This window comes from Empidonax traillii, unplaced genomic scaffold (assembly GCF_003031625.1).
Source record: "Empidonax traillii isolate 1590-97213 ecotype Southwest subspecies unplaced genomic scaffold, ASM303162v1 scaffold969:size425790, whole genome shotgun sequence".
Taxonomy (NCBI): Eukaryota; Metazoa; Chordata; class Aves; order Passeriformes; family Tyrannidae; genus Empidonax; species Empidonax traillii.
Genome location: NW_020956162.1, coordinates 82,577 through 102,970, shown reverse-complemented (window position 1 = coordinate 102,970; position 20,394 = coordinate 82,577). Strand labels below are relative to the sequence as shown.

Here is a 20,394-nt window from a genome sequence, read left to right as displayed (position 1 = left end):
TTGTATGGCATCTAATGTGTCATCTTGTTAGAAAAGGAGACAAAGCTGAAAAGATGCTTATCTGCAAGCTCTTATTTCTAAGATAATATACTCTTCCATAATAATTGTATCCTGGCAGCATTCAAACAGAACTGGACAGAGGCACAGTGATCCCCTCTCTTCCCCAGGTAAGACATAGGGACTCCCCTGCCTTAACAGTCAAAAAAAGATGCCAGACAGGGAGTATCAGCCTCTGAGACCTTTCTGCAGTTAGAACTAGACTTCCCTGTGCTGAGCCTCTGCATGTAAATGCTTTTCTCTTCTGTTCCAGCATTTTCTTTCAGCATGTGCATGAGTGCATGTGTGCATGGGGTGATGCTCCTATTCCCAGCCTCTCCAGAGAGTCTTGCACTCACAGGACACCATAACAAAAGTCCAGTCTCACCTAGTGCATGACCTTTACATCTTAACAGGGGATCCCTTTCAAAATGGCAGCCTGGTATGGCTGCCATAAAACACAAGTGTATTCCCTTTCATCTTGACTCTTGTCTTTGTCTGTGTGATTGCTGTGTTCTCTCACTTTTTAACTTTTCTCTCCAAGTTACTATCTTATCCCATCTTTCCTGTATTTGTACACTGTTTAGCACAGTAGAGCACCTTCTTGGTTAGCTCTTAGAATTTACTGTAACAAAAGTTACTAATAATGATATTAACAGCAGCAACCTTACAGACCATGCATTTTACAGGGTGATAATTCAAATCCCAGCATTCTGACAAGAAAGCTTAGTTAAACTAAAAGGTGTGAAATTAGTCTGCAATTTTCCATACAACGTATAATTTATTACTTGCCTAATAGGTGATAATGCCCATAAATGCCTTTTCAAAATGTAAATGCATAGAAATAAAATTCTGAAAATGTGACCTTTTTACTTCACAATTAATGAAAAGTATTTATGTAAATACATTATTACTCAAAGTTTGACTCCAAGGTCACACAAGAAAACTTCTTGATGCATCTTCTACTAGATACCAACTTAACAGCAATACTTTGATACTTTGTTTAGTTTTGGCAAAGAAAGTATGTATTTCTGTTGTTCACGCTGTTTCAGAAATCACATAAGAGTATAGCTGTTTTATGTATATGAACAATCAATACAGTAAGCTAAGAATATTATACGTGAATGCAGGATTTGCTTTTAATTTCAACTAATATTCAAATGCATGTGATTATAATCATGGGGATTCTTTTGTCCCCCGGCCTTGAAGTTTCAGGCTTCTGAAGGCCATTTATGAGAACACTCCCAGGAAGGGAAGACATAAGGAGCAGTGTAAACTCATTTGATATATCTTATATTTATAAAAGTGTTTTTGCAAGATTGACCAGATATATTTGTTTGGTAAGATATCTTCAAAATTCCTGCTGCAAGTGCACATTCTCCATAGATATGAAATGAAAAGTCATCATTCTGTTTATGAGGGTTAGAAAGCTCAGTAGGCAAAAAAATCCTTTCACATTGTAGATTTGCATTTAAATTTTATTTAATTTAAAAAGAGAAGTTGTTTTTTTCTGTCTTGTGTTAGGTCTATATTAAATTCCAGTGGAAATTCTCTTTTCAGTCAGTCATATTGTCAATCAGAGCATATAGCCGCAGTATGTGGTCATACTTACTTATGGTGACCAAATGTGGTCATACTTACTTATCTTTATACCTAAGTAGTCCTGTTAAGTTCAATGTTTTACTGATATATGTGAAAAGTTAAACCATGCACCTAGGTGAATGTAGAATTGGTTTCTTAGTTGTTCAAATATCTTTGTTCACTTCAGTAAGCATTTCATGACTCCACACAACTGCTTATTCATAGAAAATCAAAGAACAGGTAGCTCAATGACTTCAAGGAATGAGTGAAATGAAAATCTTATAATTAGATGTAGTGTTAGCATCAACATTAATCTTTTTTACTTTTAAGATTCTTAATACCTGGTCACAATACTTGTGATACTTGCTAAGGACGGTGTAAAGTAACGAAATTTTGATATTCTGTACTCATTTTTTTCTTCCAAAAGGGTCCCTAAACTTTTCAAGAAAAACTTAGAAATTGATATTCAGTTATGCATGGCATTTTATGGGATGCAAGTTTTATTAGAATAAAATTGAGGTCATATATAATTTAATTACAGTAAAACTCTCCTCATTTGGTAAAAGCAGAGGCAAACTTTTAGACAAGTGTTATTCTAGAAGGACATATAGAACTACACAAATAGCAAAAGAAAACTTGCTATTGGAGAAGCATTTTAAAATAAGTAGCACATCAAAATGCAACTATTTATTGTTTAAGATGATGTTTATTCCCCAGATTAGTTAATGGAAAGAAACAGAATTTCAATTACAACCGTTATATGTTATGTATATTAAAAGCTTTCCATTTTCACTGGTGACAACCACAGCATGCACACAACTATTGACTTAAAGCCTTTCATGAGGAATGGATTAATAGCATTTCTCCTTCTGGAAGTTATAAATATTTCATGTCTAGCTCAGGAAAATTTCAAATAGTTAACTGTTAACAATATCATTCTCCATTCACTTACCATGTTTCTTCTAACAGAGGTTTTACAGCAGGGAAGCGTTATAAGGCTGAGAATCAGTTTTCACTGCAGTAGAGCATATTTGTTGTATGCCTTAACCTTCTGAATGTCCCCTTGTCCTATGGTTTTCTTAGTTTTGGTGCATGTAATTAGAAGAATAACTGAAAGCAGTGCAGTTTAGCTTCAAAGGGAGATTTATTAAGACAGAATTTAGCATGGTTTTATTATCACAGAAGCACAGGCTGATTTAGGTTGGAAAAGACCTCCAAGATTGAGTCCAACCTTTAACTGATCACCATCTTGACAAGTAGACCATGTGTCTTAGTTTAACAAAACAAGGTGTCTGCTATGGAGGGCAGGAACTTCCTCTGGGGTATAAAAGAAGATTCCTCCCTCAGGATTATTATAACTTTGAAATTAAGAGGCTTCAGGCAAAAAAACAAAAAAAAAAACAAAAAAAAACAAAACAAAACAAAAAAAAAAACAACAACAAAAAAAAAACTAGGAAGGGGATAACAGCTCTTTACTAAAACTTATGTATAACCAAAACCAGAACAAGCAACAACACCGGGCTTGGCGGTGGCAGACGGTCTGGGAACCCAGAGTGGGCACCGCCAAGGGTTACCTCACCAGCTTTCCGATGAGTCTGAGCCAAGCCCAGGCAGTGGACAGCACAGGATGTGAGGGACCGGAGGGAAGCTGGGACCTTCCCAGGGCTGCTATTAGCTGCCCAGCAAGGTGGCAGCTGAACACCAAAGCCGATGGGACCAGGAATGGGTGGCCAGAGCCAAAGTGAACTCGGGGACTCTCTCCCCACACCACTCCCTGAGCCCGAGAAAAAAAAAAAAAAAAAGAGAAGGCAGAAAAACTTACCTCCCTGGAGCCTACTGAAGCAATTAAGTTGGTATTTGGGCTATCAGCTACTCCTTTTATGTGGCTCAGTCCCTGGCTATCCCTTCAGGGCAGGGCAAACCAGTAAGCCAACCCACTCCCCCTCTGGGCTTTCTTTCACAGTGATAAAGGGGAAAAATTCTCAGGAGTTTTAAAAGAAAACCTATGATGCCATGGCACTAGTTGTTTCTTGAACACCTTCAGGGATGGTGACTCCAGCACCTCTCTGGCCAGTCGATTCCAATGTTTAACAACCCTTTCAGTGAAGAAATTCCTCCTGATGCAGTTTGAGGCTGTGTCCTTTCATCCTGTTGCTAGTTGCCTGGAAGAAGAGATCAGCATCTTCCTGGCTACAACCTCCTTTCACATAGCTGTAGAGTGTGATAAACTCTCCCCTGAGCCTAAACAACCCCAGTTCCTCCTCTCCTCACAGGACATGCACTCCACACCCTTCACCAGTTTCATTGCCCTTCTCTGGACTCGTTTCAGAACACCAGTGTCTTCCTTGAAGTGAGGGGCCCAGAACTGGACATAATACTTGAGGTGTGCCCTCACCAGTGTTGAGTACACAGGAACAATAACTTCCCTCGTCCTGCTGACCATGTTCTTAATACAATCCAGGATGCCACTGGTCTTCTTAGCAAACCCCTTATCCAGATCTTATTGAGATCTTCGCCCATTGTGCCGTAATCCCATCCTTCAAGCTATGGCAATAACCCTCTTTTTAAAAGAGTTGGTGCAAACTTCAACCACCTCAAACAATTTGAAAAGTTTTTACTTCATTATAAAAGATCAAAAACAATTAATGTGATTCCTTGGAGATTTTCAAGACTTTTCAACTGGAGCAACCTGATATAAATTCAGTTTTGACCATGCTTTGAGTAAGAGGTTGGATTAGAGATTTCCTGAGATACCTTCCGACTGTATTGTCTGTATAATGTCTGTCCTATACTGACCTTATGGCACCTGATGCTCTCTGGGTGTTGCAGTTCACATGTTCATGCTCCTTTTTCCTTCTTCAGGCTGTTTTGTGTCATAGATGTTTCCTATAGAAAGTTGTCAGTCTCATCTCTCTCTCCAGTTAAGCTTGGGAGAGTAAAAAAGGTTAACGTCGATGCTAACAAAAGATCTAATTAGAATATTGGAATGTCACTTATTCATTAAAAATTAGTGTTCTTTGATTTTCTGTGAATAGGCAGCTGTATGGAGTCATGACTCTAACACATCACAGACTGTTCTAGAAGAATTTGGGCATTTGAAGTGTTCACTGTGAACCAATTGCGTAACTCTGTTTAAAGTGGTACCTACCTGCTAAAACCCATGAAATGTACCTTGTTACTTTGTTTATTTTCAAAATAGAGCAATTAAGGTCATTCTCCCAACAAAATAAAAAGGGCTGAAACCATTTCTTTCTCCTAAGTTGCATTGAAGGACCTTCTGAATTCACCCAGTTTTAAGGAAACATTCGTTCATTTAGCCCAAAGAAATTAAAACAATGATACAATGATACTATTGCATTACTACTTTATGTGTTGTTTGCTAAGAAAATAGCAATCCTTGTCTATGATAGGCTGATGAGTTAACTAGTTTTAATGGGCACTAGGCCTTTGAAGATTGATGTAAACAAATAGTATTCTACTAAACCACTAATTTACATATTTAAGTTCTCAAGTAAACATTTCTAAGTGTAAATGTTTCTTAATAAGTGAGTAGAAATGGTTCCAAGTATCAGGGAAATGAAACAGCAAACTACTCAAAAACATATTAATGAATATTCCTGTCTGTCTTAACGCAGCTGCCATTGACATTCAGCGTTCACTGCTCACCATGGAGCTTCAAATAGATAACATAAAAAAGATGGAGAGACAGATGATAGATTATTCATTGAGAGTCAATCCCTACAGGGAGAGGGCTTACATTTCTCTGATTTTTGTACTCCCTCATGATAAAGGCTACATTATAAAGAAATGGAAACCATCCTCCCATTCAAGTAATGGCAGGATCTGACTGTGACCACTTTGATAGATTTAAATTAAATGGGAAGCATCAAATGTTATAGTTACCTAGTCTAAGACCTCAAAACGGAATAAAATCCCCCACAGGGTACTTAACACCAAAGCTATGCCAAAACCACCTTTTCTCAGAAGGCAAAATGAGATTTTACATTTTAGGGTTTTTTTTAAGTTGTACTGGAGACAAAAAAAATCTCCAACATACTAGAACCCAATTACTTAAAAAGATAACTAAATAAAAGTCATGAAGAAAATAGCCTTTAATAATATAGCACCAGCCCAGGAAGTATAGGAGCAATTCATAGCCTGTAGAGCCTTAAATCTTATTCCCTCATATCTCAGTTGAATAGTCTACTTTCTACTTTTACCTACTAGCCTCCCCACATAGCTAGATTTCAATTATCTTGGTATAAAGTAATTAATTTGCAAAATAAATATATTACTGTGTCCAATTTAAATTGTAATAAAATCAGACTTCTAACAATAGCAACAAGCCAAATGAAAAATGCTAGTGAGTGTGAGTTACTTTGTTTTTATCATAGGTTAAACTCATGGTTCAAATAGCAGTCATCTGCATCTTGAAGCACTTCTATCTCTACTTGGATTTCACAAAGAGACCAATGTGAGCAAATCCTAATCTTTAATGTAAATAAAACAGTTTCTGTGAAAATGTACCTTACTGGTAGCAAAAGCAAGTGGCCAAATTGATTGTGCTAAACCTGTAGAGCTGCTAGATGTCAAAGATGCTTGGGGGTATCTGACTTAAGTGTTTCGAAAGCAAATAAACATACTGAAACATTTTGCCATTCAAATAATAGGAAAATAGTTATGTACTATTAAGCAACTAATTCAAAAATAGTATCAGTCCAACATACCACTTTTTAATTCAATACTATCAGTACAACATACTCTTCTCTAATGTACCCTGAACTCCCTCAGAGTCTGTGATAGAAGCACTTCAGATCTCTCATCACTAGGACAATATTTTGCAGCTTATCTCATCAGCATAGTTTTAATGACCTGAGGACTATATAAATGTGAAACTTACAGAGTCTAATGGTTTTTCTGGAATATATATGTACAAGACAATATTCAGATACTGGAGTCAAGTTCAACATGTACACAACCCTATCGAAACAGGACTCGAATTAGCAGGGAATAAGCTAGCCTTAGGAAGTAGTAATTATGCCAGGGAGGCAGACAAATCAAAACAAAAATTAAAAACAAACAAAAAAAAAAACAAAACAAAACACTAAAAAAAAAAATAAAAAAAAGAATGGCATTTTGCTTGTAGTTATAGGACTGAATACTTAAATTTCCAGAATGCGACAGAAGGTGCTGAAAGATGTTAAGAAACTGCTATCCTTTAGTCTAGGAACTTGTTTTGCGGGGTCTACCTAGTAAGAAAGTCCAACAGAGACATGAAGGCTGATATGAGGATTAAAAGAAATGTAGAAGAACTGAAGATACAAAAAGCTCAGAGAGCTGAACTCCGGAAGGATAATTTTTATGGAAAGGTTAAATACAGCATGGGTCCATAGGCAGCAGAACTGTGCAGACTCCACTTTTGAGAATAGGAACTGAGTAGATAATTTGCACCACAGCGAAGTCCAGGAGACCACAGATAGCAGTGTATCTAATTATTGCCCAGACACAGCATACATTAAGGAGCACGAGATCTAATACAGGCTCCCAAGTTATGTGAATGGTGAGGAGAGAACATTCATTAAGTTTTGTAACTACTAAATGAAAGTTTTCTATAGAGAAACAAGGTCAAGAATATTTGATACAGAGTGATTAAGTCCAGATTCTATTTTGTTTACATTCAAGACAAGAAAATTTTAGTTTTGGGGTAACTTTGGTGACAGAAACTCTGTGCAATGGAATGCAAATGGAGTGCACATAAGGATCAAAACTTCTTTACCTCATTTCATGATCATTATGCTGGGTTTGATGTCATCTAACATACAGACTTTATCATGAAGTTTTAAAAGGATGTCAGTGGCTGTATGTCAGACATTACAGTCATTTAACACCATAATTTGTAGTTACATTATTTACTATTTTTCACATCAGGCTTAAGAAACAAAAAAAAATATATGTGTTTAACAATCATATATTGACAATTTTTTTTAACAAGTAGCATACTACTGCATTTTTATAAGTAAATTCTCAAGAGTGGAATTGTTTATTTACAGCTGTGAACAGTGTATGCCTTTTCCAAGGTCAGCCCATCTAGGGCTTTTTAGTCAACAACATGTGGATTCCTTTTTTTTTATTATTTTTTTTAATTCCTGAAACTTGCTGTAAATTCAGAGTGGGCTGGATTTTATTTCCATTTTGGTTTTCTTTTTTACATTATACGTTTTTGAACTTTGATTAGAGATTGCACCTACTAAATTAAAATATTGATTCCTGAATTTCTGCGGTAAATCTAATTCCTGTGCAGTATACTCAATAAATCTAAATATCAGGTTTAGATATCTGGAAAAATATATGATGTGTTGTTTATTCGTGGTCTTATCTGCATCTGAGCTGAAATGCAGACTGTTGATCAGTGCCCATTTTCAGACTTTTTGTGGCCATAAATAAAACTGACCATTTTTAGAATCAGTTATGCTAGGATTTAAATATTGAATGTTAAAAAGTCAGTGTAAATAAAGTCATGTTAAAGAACCTTCTCACACAGAAACAGCAAAGTATCTTAGAAACAGACACGTATCACAAAAGGGTGCTTATTCACATGTCTATACTTCCGTGAATTTAACAATGACATCTTTATGAGAAAAAAGCACTGTCAATCAACCTAAGACATGCAGGCAAAACCACTAATATTGGGAGTAATTAAACTTATTACAAGGGTAAGTCTTTCAAGACTGAAATTGGATCTTATTTTTTTACAAAATCAAGTGCGTGAAGATGAAATCCAAAATTTGCTTAACTAGCCCAGTTAGAGGTGTATAACCCAGAACTTTTGTATCATTTATATCATTGAAAACATTTCAAATATATGAATATGTATCTTAGCAAGGTTAAAGACAGAATAGTTCTTGTTTCACAGAAAGTAGAAGTAATGGGTAGGTAAACCCAAATTTATAAATAAAATCAGTGACACACTTGTTTCAACACTAAATTTCAAACAGAATTTTGCTCCTCAGGTAGATACATAATTAAATATGCGGAATGCTAGTGTCACAGCCTATGAGTAATTCTTTGGTCTTAAGTCATGATAGAAGAATTTTTAAGATTACTTTAGATCTTGACTAGAAAAACCAAACTGATTAAGAGCAAACTTATAAACTAAATGATGCCAACTTAAAATTCATGATTTTCTTTTCAAATGCATCATCAATTCAAAACATTTAACAAAGAACACATGGCTGCTATACTTTTGTTTGTTTATGTTGGGTTTTGGGTTTGCCTGTTATTCTGTTGAATTACAGAATGCTATTGTTTAATAAAAATTTTTGTCCCAGGACCAACATCTATGCTTTTCCAAAAGATGGTGACTTAATAAACTTGAAAATTTTTGTAACTATTTTTAATGAGTTCTTCATTTTTCTGGTTGGACAGTAAATCCACCAGCTAAATTCTAACTTTTTTTATGAGTCATAAAGTAAAGAAAAGCAAAACTATTCATTGGTGTCAGAGTAAAAGCAGCACAGAATCTCTAAGTGGCTGATAAGAGAAGCATGAAAACAAAAACTGGTTATGTCTCATTCACCCAAAGTTGATACTGAAACCAATTAAAACAGCTGCAGAGCTTAATATAATAAATAAATAAATAGGAATCTAACAAACACTATGAATGGAAATAGCTAAGAAATATACAGCTAGAAACCAAACTTAGCAGCAGCACCACTGGTAGCTCAGCTCCACTGGTATGGAGGGAATCATAGCATTCACTTGTAAAACTACAGTGTTACTTTACTAGACTTGTTTAGAAGTAAAATTCATTGATATGCAAAATTCTGTCCTTAGAGGCATTTATAATTCAAATCATACCTGCTGAGTTCACAGCACGTAAAATGCTGCTTCGCTATGATCTAAGCAACATGAATGTATGTAGCATTAACATCTATGCCTAATATACATAATAACCCATAGAACAAACAGCAAATAAATAGTGCCCTTGACAGCTAAATTATAGAAATAGGGAGCAGTGGAAATTTTGGAACATATTTAGTAGTGCATTTTACAACTGTATTCATTGTTTATCTTGCCATTCAGTGTAATTCAGAAACTGTATCTTTATTGGTAATGGTACTCACAGCAATAGGCAAAGTTTGAAAAAAGTATAGTGCCCTGTTTCTTGTGGAGTTTCAGGAGTAGAAACACATAACGGAAACATAAAACATTTTAACAGGTAAGTACAGATGGGAAAAGAAAAACATCTTTGAAGTTCTGAAATGGAGATTTGTGACAAGATTTACAAATTATTTTTACACAGATCGTTGTTAAGAAGGAAAAAAAGGCCACATTTGGAATATAACTAAAGAAAATCATCTCTCAAAATTTGAAATGGAGATTTGTAAATGAATAGAGTAGTGTAGCTTTGTGTGATTCTCAATGCACCATTCTTGAAGCATAACCTCAGGGTGACAATGAAGCTCACAAAAAAAAAAAAAAAATCAGCCACATTTCCTAGAAAAAAAAACTCTTGGAAAAAAAAATATAAGCATTGACTCCAGGTACTGTCAGGTCATCCTTTGTGAAAGTATAAAACAACTATGACTAAAGTTTACTTCACTTGAATTATGAGACTGTGTGAACTTCATCAGTCAGCCAAAACATGAACTTGGTTTCAGTACAATACTGGTAAGTAACGCTGCGCAGACTTCATTTAATTTAAAGTGGAAAACTTCATTTTAGCTACATGCAGTACAATGCCATTTTAAATATACATGCAGAGATTAGTGGCTGAATCAAGGTGAAGAGAATAGAGGGAGGCATAGACAGAAGTACAGAAGCAGCTGGAAAAGAAAGAAAAGTCCATCTGTTGTTCCATGACAGTACTCCAGATCAAGCCCAGAACCTGTAGCCTGTTGCAAAGGAGAGGCAGCAGTGGAATGTGAGATTTGGACAGGTAGTCTGGACTAGAGGCAATGTTTCCTGTTCTTTTCTAATGTATATTTCATTGTGCTATAAGCTGTTAATTAAAATAAATTAATCTCTTATTGGAAGGAGCACAACTGTGGATCACAGTCGCCACTGAGTTATCGCTAAGAAAGCTTCAGGCATCAGCAAACTTTTCCCTTGCTGGTTTTGGCTGTTTTCTTCACAGCAGGCGGTATGGAGCTATGTTTTGGGTTGTTGCTGAAAACAGTGTTCATAATCTAAAGATGTTTTTGTTGTTGCTGAACAATGTTTGGACCCTGTCAAGGCCTTTTCTGCTTCTCACAACAATCTACCAGTGAGGAGGCTGGGTGTACACAAGAAGCTGGGAGGGTACACAAGCCAGTACAGCTGATCCCAACTGATCACAGGAATATTCCATGCCATATGACATCACGCTCAGTATATAAAGTGGTAGATAGAGGGAGGAAAGTGGGGATGTTCCGAGTGATGGCATTTGTCTTCCCAAATAACTGTTAGGCATGATGGAGCTCTGCTTTCCTGAGGATGGCTGAGCTCCTGCCTGCCTTTAGGAAGCAGTGAATGAATTTGTTGTTTTTCTTTGTTTGCACATGCAGATTTTATCTATTAATTGTCTTTACCTCAACCCATGAGTTTTCTCACCTCTACCCTTCCAGTTGTCTCCCCCATCCCAGCAGGGGGGAGGGAACATGTGGCTTTATAGGACTTTGCTGTCAGCTGGGACAGAGAGATACTTTCCAAAGATTGCTTAATCATTCTTTTTTTTTTTTTTTCCCCCCTTACAGTCCACACTATTAGGTAGCTGTGATTCAAGTCTTTATTCCTAGACTTTATTAGAGAATTTGAGGCATTTTTATGTTTCCAGGATGCACTGGATAAAACCTGGCTTGTAATGAGAAAAATGGGTTCACATGCTGATCTGTCTCAGCCTTTTCTCTGATACTGAGAAAATGTCTCAGACTTTTAGTGTTTCAGTTCCCATGTTGTAGAGCAGTGCAGGGGGAATACTTTCCTACCTCAATAGTGTGGCAGATGGAGATCTTAAAAGCTCCGAGGCGGACAGATAACTGTGAAAGCATGTTCTAATGGCGTACAAGATAAAAAGATAGGTCTATAACCTCTTGGACAAGCATATGCCAGCAGTAATTGATGTATGCCAGCTAGAAAAAAATACTAAATAAACAATAGGAAAATCCAGAGTAACAAGTATAGGAGCAAGTATGGGAAATACAAGGAAATCTGATTACTCTAGATAAAGAGAAACATTTAGCACTGAACTGCAGAGGTCATCGCAGAGCAGTGAAAACTTTACCTTGCTTGAATTTTAATTATCTCTAGCTGGCCAGAGCTCCTGGATGCTTGAGAGAATTTTAATGCTTTCCACTGCAGTTTAGGTAGCAGTAGCAAACCTCATGGATTTTATCTCTAATCTCTTCCTTTAAGTATCTGTCTAAAGACTTCATCAGCTAAGTCATTCATTCTCCATGCTCTTTATAGTATTTCAACTGAAAAAGTGCCAATTAGACATTTTAACAAAAAGAGCTATTAGTTCTTATAAAAAGAAAAAAGAAAAAAAACACCAAAAAAACAAACCGCAAAACCCACTGTTGAATAAAACCCACTCATCATTATGGTGACAAACGAGAGGATTTATTATGAAGAAAGAGAAAGTGAAATGTAGAGGAACTTCATGTTTTGGCTCCTTTCCAGGGTGAGCTCTCTGGTTTGAATGAAAATAAAATTTGATATTTGTTATATGTTAATAGCAATTCTACGTGGAACTGTACAGTCCCCAGAAAATCATCTTCCTTTTCTGTGGAATGGATGAGGGAGAGTCATTTTGAATGGTTGCTTTTAAATATGAATACAATTCACTGAAAGAGGATAAAAGTACTGGAAAAGGATGAATGTAGCTGAATTCTACACCAGTCAAACCTGCTATGAGACTAATAATTGAGGTTTTAAATTAAAAATATCAGATAGTTTCATGCACTGAACAGGTTCTGCATAATATTTCCTGGAAATCAATGCTGTATTTAATTATATCATGAAATTATAATCTTTCATCTTCTAATACTCAACAAATATATCACTTTAAAAAACAGTATTAGCTAAGTATCTTTAAATGGACTTCTTATAATGGAAAACTTAACTTAAAAAAAAAAAATCTCTGAAAATTAATGAAAATCCGTTTCAGTCTGAAAGAAAACAAAACTCTAAGCAGAATTCTTACTGAAGTAAATTCTGTAACATATCAAATTAATTTTCAGGAATCAGTGGTTCTAAGAACCTAATAGATTTCTTGCTCAAATAAGTGAGAAGAGTTTATTTTGTTTTAAAATTTTTACTATTTAAAAAGCCTCTTGGAGTCTGGCAGTTTCTCCTTAATTATCTAAAATAAAACTCCAGATGGCTAGTACACTTTTTATCTTTAGAATTGTTTTCTGACAGTAGGGGACTTCTGAGAAAGTAATGTCCTACACAAAACTTAGGGCAGTCAGAGACTAAGGATCTCCTATCTGGGATTCCTTTTTATGTCTTGGTTAGTTCTCTTATCAACAGGGTTTTGTTTTTTTTTTTTTTTCTATTGTGCTTTCTTAGAGCTGGCAGACTAACTGTCTGGGTACTCTTTAATCTTGAAAGAATATTTTACACTTTTTTAAGAAGAAATTTCATTTTTGTAATTTCCTTTAGATTATTCTTTGTACCTCAGTGCCTCACACTTAAATATGTCCCAGTGAAGAGAGTAGATGAAAGTAGTCAAACTTTACCCAGACAATCAGAAAAAAATTACTTATTCTAAATAGTAAAACAATATTAAAATCAAGAGCCAAAAAGGGGCAGAAAATGCAGAGAAATTTACTGTTGAATGTCTTCTTTCATCTACTTCCATACAGTCAAGACAGATGCACCCTGTATAATACTATACTGGAAGTGATTCTCAGACATATTTGCCCAACATTCAGCTGAATCCCCAGGGCTTAAGAATATGAAATCCAGTGAGATCTCTTGCAAGTTATCAAAATATTTCTAAAAGGAGAAGTCAAAAGCCCATTGTCATCAAAGCCTAGACTAACTTTCTGGACTGATTATCAGGTAAAAAAGAAGACCATCTGTTAAGCTTTTATTTAATCTCTAAACCAACTGGTAATAAACATAAAGAAAGAATTGGGGTTTTGATCATTGGAATACTTAAGCTTTTCTCTGATTAAGTTCTGTATGTGTGTAAGGCATTAGACTCAAAATTTGGATTACTCAAACTCCTGACCATCCGGCTATTGAGTAAATTCTACTCCCTTCACATTTCCAGCCCTACCCTAAAGCAGTCTAGATTCAGTTACTAAAGTAAACAGATGAGCCTATCCTTCTAAATAAAAAGGAAACCACATTTAAATCCGCAACATACTAAAATCTAATCTTTTAACACAACAGCAACAAAAGCACTCTATTAAACAGCATATCTCCCTGTGAATCAAAATCCGTTTCAACATATGTTGCTGAAAGTCCAAAGGGCAGTCTTCTACTTATATCCCTACTGATTTTTCACAGCATCTGCCAGAAGTGAGCAAAACCCTCCAATAAAATAGCAGTTAGCAAAGTTTACAAAGGTCATTCTATGGAGGTAGCATCAGCAGTGAAAAGACAGGCTATAAAAAGAATCACAAACTCTACTCTTCTGTGACATCCAAATTGTATCAGTACTCTTTTATAAGAATTTTTAAGAGAAAAAGTTGTAGTAGCATGCTTTTGCTCCACGTATATTTGAACATGGAGATATTTCAGAAAACAGTGGCGAGAACTACTGTAAAGGTGACCAGAATAAAGGACATTTTTTAAGAAGATGTGCTTTGACAAACAGCAAGCATTCATCAAACAAAATGCTTAGTATAAATTCTGTAATGAAAAGAATGTTAAAAACACTAACTACTTACCATGGAAAGTGTTATAGGGAATTCATGCTGCTATTCATAGCATGAAAAGCATTTCAAGAAAATGTCCCTATTCAGTACTTATTAAACCATAAAATACCAGTTTTCCATTTAGCATCAATTTATCAGGCATAAGAAAAATTAAACCATGAATGAAACTTGAGGTTCAGAGTCGAAGTGGATTCTCTAGCATATTATGATTTGCAGTTTTAGCAGAGTGTTCCAAACATGGCTCTGCAAGGTTTACTACTGGTCTTTTAAGTTTTCCATTTTTAGTCTCTACTTTTTTTTTTGTCCTCATACATTTGTTCATTCACTTAGAACTTCAAAGCTTTTCCTTACTTCTATACAATCATATGTTGTATTATATTTTTAGCAATTTTATTTCTTAGTTTACTTCATCAGACACAACCTCTCACAGAGATGTTTATTTTAGTTACCCATCTCTACTAACTAGCTATATGAGTGTGCTGTTTCTCCTTTGCTTTGTCTCCTTTTTGAGTTTATGAGAATTTTAAACTATGAACAATGCTCTAATCCCTCATCCCTAGAAGCGTTCAAAAAACATATAGATGTGGTGCTTCAGGAGACGCACCACAGGAGATGCAGAAGATGGTTCAGTGTTAGGTATATGGTTGGAATCAATGATATTAGGTCTTTTCCAACCCTAATAATTCTATCATTCTATGATTTTTTCCCAAGATGAGGATTAATAAAAAACTTTTTTTCTTGATATTTCCTGAGGCATCATGACCGCTAATATTGTAGTCACTGTATGACTCAGATATAATTACCTTTCAACAAACTCGCCTGATTTCTTTTTAAACTCTCTACATGAATAATTTTTAATCAACAGCCCTGAGAATAAAATGAGTTAGTACTGAGGAACTATTTTGTCCAAGTTTGACCTGAACATTTGGATGAGGGGATTGAGTGTATCATTAGCAAACAGGAAAGGACTCAAGGAAATGGCTTGAAACTGAGTCACGAGAGGTTTATGCTGGATATCATGAAGAGTTTTTTACACAAAGGATGGCTGAGCACTGGAACAGGCTCCCCAGGGAAGTGGTCACAGCACCAAGCCTGTCTGAGTTCAAGAAGCATTTGGACATCACTCTCAGACACATGGTGTGATTCTTGGGGTGTCCTTTGCAGGAACAGAAATTGGACTCAACGACCCTTGGGGGTCCCTTCCAACTCAGCATAGTCTATGGTTCTACAATTCTATGAGCTACAGAAAAAACATTCACATTCATTATTGGCCATGGAAAACCACCAAAAGAAGGAAAAAACTGAAGAATATCATTATGTGTGCTTGAATAAACTTGAACAAACAAAACATTTTGTCAATGGAACATTTTGAGACAGAATCAGTATCCTGGTTCAGAGTCTCCTGTGACAACCAACAGACAGTGCTGCTACTAAAATGTTCAAGGTCGTTTACATAATTGTACTTATAACATTATTGGGCATTAGCTCAAAATGATTATGCAGAAAATTATTGCTTATGTTCCCAAATTATCATTTGCTCTAAAAGGTTGTGTAAAGCACAGTAGTTTGTGTGACTGTGTGCCTCCTTCTATAAATAAATGTCTACATTTTATTCATAACACAGTAAATCATCACATAAGTACAATTAAGCTGAAACACTGAATGGTCTGTCTCAAAATGGATAAAAAAGTGCTTCCTAAGAAAAGAGAGAGCAGGTTTAGAAACAGGTCTGACTTCTTGAAAAATTTGGTGTCTTGCAATCTGATGAAACTGTACAGTGACCATTCCATTTAATTTCATCATCCTTATTATTAAATGGGTTTACATATAAGTGTTTTCCCAACAGCTATAGAGAAAGCAGAAGTAAATTATGAGGAAGAACTTCTTTACTGTGTGAGTGATTGGACACTGGGACAAATTGCCCAGAGAGGTTGTGGAGTCTCCCTCACTGGAGATATTCAAGAACTGTCTGGATGCAATCCTGTGCAACATGCTCAAGGATAACCCTGCTTGAGCAGGGAGGTTGGGTCATAACCCACCGTGGTGTCTTTCAACTTGACCCATTCTGTGGTTCTGTGAAAGTATATTTTTTAACAATTCCTGTACTGAGCTTGAGTACACACACTTTCTTATTTTAAATAAAACAGTTATCTGGAAAATAAATTGAATTAGGTCAATAAGGTGAATTAATCCAAGAACTTACTTATTAAAATGTGATAAGCATCCTTTTCTTTCATTACAAATATCTGTTTACCTGAAAATTAGTTCTCTTAACAAGATTTAGCAAAACAGCCTTCTGAAATGTTTTCTCACCAAAAATGCTGGCCAAATAATTTACTGTTTGCAGGTTGTCTTATTGTTTTTAAAATTCAGAAAGGTAGTTCAGAGAGCATGGCTTGGCTTCACAATTTTCTATGTCATGATTACAGTTGTTTGAAAGTATCCTGGTATGTACACAGGACAGATGAACTGTTGCACAATTTCACATACTATTTTAAATATTTTTTAAAAATGGAAGCTAATAAATTACCAATTAAAAAGGTCTTAAGCTGTGCCAGGGGAGGTTTAGGTTGAATATTAGGAAGAAATTTTTTACAGAGAGAGTAATCAGACATTGGAATGGGCTGCCCAGGGAGGTGGTGGATTCAGTGTCCCTGGAGGTTTTTAAGATAAGATTGGATGTTGCACTGAGTGTCATGGTCTAGTAACCACAGTGGTGTTAGATCAAGGGTTGGACTTTGTCTTGGAGGTCTTTTTCAACCTGGTTTATTCTATGTTTTTGTGATTACAATATCCAACTGAAATACTCCAAAACAGATTTGGTAGAGTCAGGGCTACTTTTTATATAGGGCATTAAGTACCTCCCCCTAGATTTGTTGAGCGATTGACAATGTCTAGTCTTGAAAAAGACATGGATTGAACTCAGCTATACACTCAGGGGCCCAATGGTTTGTTCCTACTGTAATCCTCATTCTCCATTTCATCTTAGTGCTGTTAAGCAGTCCTTTTGTCATAATTGTTTTCACCAAAAAATGGCTAATTATTATCTTTTGAAAAGGTATCTTTGAAAAGACACTTATTCCCACCCTCAGAACAGATGTTTCACCTCCTGCATCAATTGCTCATCTACTGGCTAATGGCTTAGGTTTACAATCAAAAATCTATGTGTTCTTTCTGAACCTATATTAAGATTAACCATTTTCATGATATTAGACTTTAATTTCCTGTCCTCTTTGTCCACCACAACTTCTAAACCTCATGTAGTTTGAACTATATTCCAGTGCCTGAGAAGATACAGTAACCTTTTTCCCTCATCCACTTCTAAACTTTCTCGAGACTCTTGAAAGTTCAAGGAGACACTTTCAGTTGTAGCTTTCCATCTGTCTAAAACTTATGTCCTCTTCTCCCTAAGCCACTGAATCATTTCTTTAAATCTCACCTTAAAATCTCTCTGTTCTCTTTAACCTACAATTCACTTTCACTTGAAGATATTTTTGTGATATCCTTTATGAAGCATGTACAGTAAAAAAAAAAGGAAAATTTTTGTAGCCTTGTTGAAGCAAGCTGGACTTGAGGTACTAATGTGACTGGATTAAGGGTTCTATAGAGTCACTCAAGATAGATTGACCCTTGCAGAATCTATTGAACTCTGAGAATTTACACACACTTCATAGCTACACTCTTGCAGGCATATAGGTTGTTGTCTTTCTTGTTGCCTTTGAACTCATAACTTTACTGCTTTAAGGCTTGCAATTTATTTTTCAATGTTGATGGAAATTTTTTTTGAATATATTAAATTTTATACATGCATAAAAATATTGCACATGTGGACACACATTTTCTGCATACAGGAAATCACAGATAGACAAAAATGTTAATGTACTTTGCAGCATCAAAGTAATGCAATACAGATGGTAGCACAGTATACATCTGAAATCTTTCTATGTTCTGAGTAACTGATGATATATACAAGGGAACAGTTAAGAAGAAATAGACTTTGCAGAAGCAGGTGCAAATTCAGTGGAGTTATCAGAGACAAGGGGTAATGGCTTTAAACTGAAAGTAGGTTTAGATTAGATATTAGGAAAAATTCTTTAGGGTAGTCTGGTGAGAACCTGGAACATGTTGCCCGAAGAAGTGGTGGATGCCTCATTCCTGGAAGACCAGGTTGGATGGGGCTTAGAGAAACTTGGTCTAGTGGCAGGCGTCCCTGCTGGGCTGGAACCAGACAATCTTTAAGCTTCGTTTCAACTCAAATCATTCTATCATTCTAAGATTCCTTGGTTTTCATCTGACATGAAAATGTGGTTGTGTATAGGAGAATCTTTTCAACCCCTGTCTCTGAAATTTATACAAGTTTTAAGTGAATTAATAGTTGATTTTGACAGTAATATTGTTACGCGAATCTATTTCTAACAGAAGGTGTTCTGAATGATGGCTTTCAGAGTTGTTGTCATTCTTTCTTTATAGAACTACAAATGGCAACCTTCCCCCCCGCCCCAAACTCAAAGAATGAAATGAGGATTAAATGAATACTGCTTTGTTCCAGAGTACAGCCATACTGAGTCTTTGTATGAGGGGTAGCGGAATAAGGAAAGAAATGGATTCAAAATATTAATTAAGTAAGGTCCAAAGTCTTACTTTCATATTGGAGACCTCAGTTCGTTATTTCTTACCATACTATCACACTTTATTTTCAAGTTGGACTATAACTCCTAGGAGGCATATAGATAACAGGTAGGCACTCCAGCAACAATGGTTAATAAAAATAATGAGTAACTATAATAAATCATGGCTCTATTGGGGAGGTCCAATGTATCTAGGAAAGTTATGGTTAGCATTTACTCTAGTAGTGAGGATGCTGTAAATTCTTAAACCGGCTCTACTTCTTGAAAGTTTGTATTGTCATGCAGTTAAGGATCATATTGACTTTCAGCTTTCGTAGGTAGTTACTAGTTGTATTGCAAGTTTCCCAAAAGCATAGAAAGTTAATATAAAATGTAACATAAGAAAATTAATCCAAGATAAGATTTATATTTGCTTTATAATCAATACAGTCTGGAGTGCTGTTTTGTTTGTTCGTTTTTTACATGCACATCAGAATAAGCAAACAAAATTCAATACTTACTCCTGTTATGTAACGAGGTCTATACTGGATGGTTCCAAATAAGCCAAGTATGACTACAATAATGTGTATAAAATTTGCCAGGATGGGTGCCCACTGATAACCAAGGAAGTCAAATATCTGCCTCTCGAGCACAGAAACCTATGATTAAAAAGCAAAACCATAAATAGGTTAGAAAAAAACAGAAAACTATGAATACGATGGTATTTCCCCTTCCCAAACCCAAGATAATTACCCTGAGTTAAAAAATACTTGTCAACCATAAAATGAAATGAGTTTGCAATGTTTCACCTTCTTGTTTTAATGACAGCTGCATTTCTCAATGACTGTTTACTGAGTTATATTCAGTTAGCTAAAACATTCTCATGGGCAATTCTACCAAGATACTATACTGTTCACTAGGATGATACGTTTGCAGGAGGAGAAACAAATCCCTTTGTTATATACAACAGCAAATGCTATAATATTCTAAGGTATCAGTGCTGAAAATAAGTGACAGGCTTATGACATTGCAGTTACATTGTTTCCAGTTAAAACACCATCCTTTAGCCTAGTCTTGTCTCTTTACTTCCACCTTACCCTGCATTTGGATTTTTTCCTCTTCCCTGTATCACAGCTATTCTGTCAGTGGGCTTATACCTGTAACCAAATGAACACAATTTTTTGACCTGGTTCTCCTGATAATGATTCTAGTTTACTGTCAAAAACATCAGCTGAAGTATAAGCTGTTCCACAGGACTCTAAATAAATAATTTAAAAAATGAATTAAGGGACAATCTCGAG

At 35.7% G+C, this 20,394-nt stretch overlaps 1 protein-coding gene across 1 annotated transcript in view; it reads right to left on the bottom strand.

Moving 5' to 3' along the window:
- NKAIN2 (sodium/potassium transporting ATPase interacting 2) overlaps positions 1 to 19,746 on the bottom strand; it is a 289,629-nt gene extending 269,883 nt beyond the window's left edge. The window contains exon 1 of the mRNA XM_027903480.1: positions 19,615 to 19,746. The gene's annotated coding sequence lies outside the window, so the exon portion shown is untranslated. The remainder of the gene's footprint in view (positions 1 to 19,614) is intronic.
- Positions 19,747 to 20,394: the final 648 nt, after the last annotated feature.